The sequence below is a fragment of the Portunus trituberculatus genome, chromosome 50 (assembly GCF_017591435.1).
Source record: "Portunus trituberculatus isolate SZX2019 chromosome 50, ASM1759143v1, whole genome shotgun sequence".
In the NCBI taxonomy this organism is placed as follows: domain Eukaryota; kingdom Metazoa; phylum Arthropoda; class Malacostraca; order Decapoda; family Portunidae; genus Portunus; species Portunus trituberculatus.
This window is the reverse complement of record NC_059304.1, coordinates 14469500-14470986: the sequence shown is the minus strand read 5'-3', so window position 1 is coordinate 14470986 and position 1487 is coordinate 14469500. Positions and strand designations below refer to the sequence as shown.

The 1487-nt window shown below is 46.8% G+C and overlaps 1 non-coding gene across 1 annotated transcript; it reads right to left on the bottom strand.

Annotated features, from left to right (window-relative positions):
• Window positions 1–630: 630 nt before the first annotated feature.
• On the bottom strand, window positions 631–703 carry Trnav-gac. The gene has a single exon. It is a non-coding gene; the product is annotated as a tRNA-Val (tRNA).
• Window positions 704–1487: the final 784 nt, after the last annotated feature.

Here is a 1487-nt window from a genome sequence, read left to right as displayed (position 1 = left end):
GCCATTACTTTTTTCTTCCTTTATTCCCATCGTCCTTTCAATTAATGCTATTTCTTTTACTATCAATTTCTCCTGTTTCTCTCTACTCATCATCCCAACTTCTCTGCATTCACTACCTCTCTTCCTTCTCATCTTCTTCCTCCAAACATAAGGAATAAGGAAGAAGTGAGGGAGAGAAGGACAGGTGGTAATGATATTTTTTCCCACCTCTAAACATACACACACACACACACACACACACACACACACACACACACACACACACACACACACACACACACACACACACACACACACACACACATTAATGGTGAAGCGAGTACTCAATAATATAATCTTGCGGTCTTTTAATTGGTTCTATTTGCCTCAAGGTCTTCAGTGATTGGCCGAAAAAATGTGTGTGTGTGTGTGTGTGTGTAATTTTTCACCTCGGTCGTCTGCTGGTCACCCAGCCAGTCTTCCCCATTACGGAGTGAGCTCAGAGCTCATAGACCGATCTTAGGGTAGGACTGGGACCACAACACACTCCACACACCGGGAAAGCGAGGCCACAACCCCTCGAGTTACATCCTGTACCTATTTACTGCTAGGTGAACAGGGGCCACACGTTAAGAGGCTTGCCCATTTGCCTCGCCGCGCCGGGACTCGAACCCGGCCCTCTCGATTGTCAGTCGAGCGTGCTAACCACTACACTTACGCGGTGTGTGTGTGTGTGTGTGTGTGTGTGTGTGTGTGTGTGTGTGTGTGTGTGTGTTTGTGTGTGTGTGTGTATTCCTCTAGCACATCTCCTTCTTTCGTATGGGAGGTAGACTACAAAATAAAAAAAACTGAGACACAAAAAAGAAAAAGAAGAGAAAAAAAGGAAATAATGAAGGAAAAAACAAGAAAATTAGGAAAATATAAAGATTTCTTAGTGGGTAAGCAAGGATGAGGAAGAGAGGAAGGCAATGAAGAAGTGAGGGATGGATAGGAGGGGAGAGGATAATGGTGAGTAAGGTGGAGGATGGGAGGAAGATGTTGGGGATGAGGGGAAGGAGGGGGGGATGGAGGGGGCGGGTCACGTCTTGCCCCCCGCCTGACCTGTCTAGGGGACGCCCAAGGTCAGAAAGGGGGGAGGGGGGAAGTCCACAGAGAATGACCCCCACCTCACGCTCTTCACAAGGAGGAGGAGGAGGAGGAGGAGGAGGAGGAGGAGGAGGAGGAGGAGGAGGAAGAAGAAGAAGAGGAAGAGGGAAGACGACTGGAGATGTTGAAAGAAATGAAGGAAGGATGGGGAAGGAAGAGAAGAAAGAGAAAAGGGCAAGAAGAAGGGGAAAACGAAAAGACGAAAAAAAGAGAAACAAGAAAAAAAAAGAAAGAAAAAGATAAGCAGACAGGTGTGGAGAAGCGGAAAATGAGATGAAAAAAAAAGATCAGAGTAAGGAAGAGAAAAGAGGAGGAGAAGAGGAGGAAGAAGAAAAAGAAGAAGGGGAAGAGGAGGAGGGGGA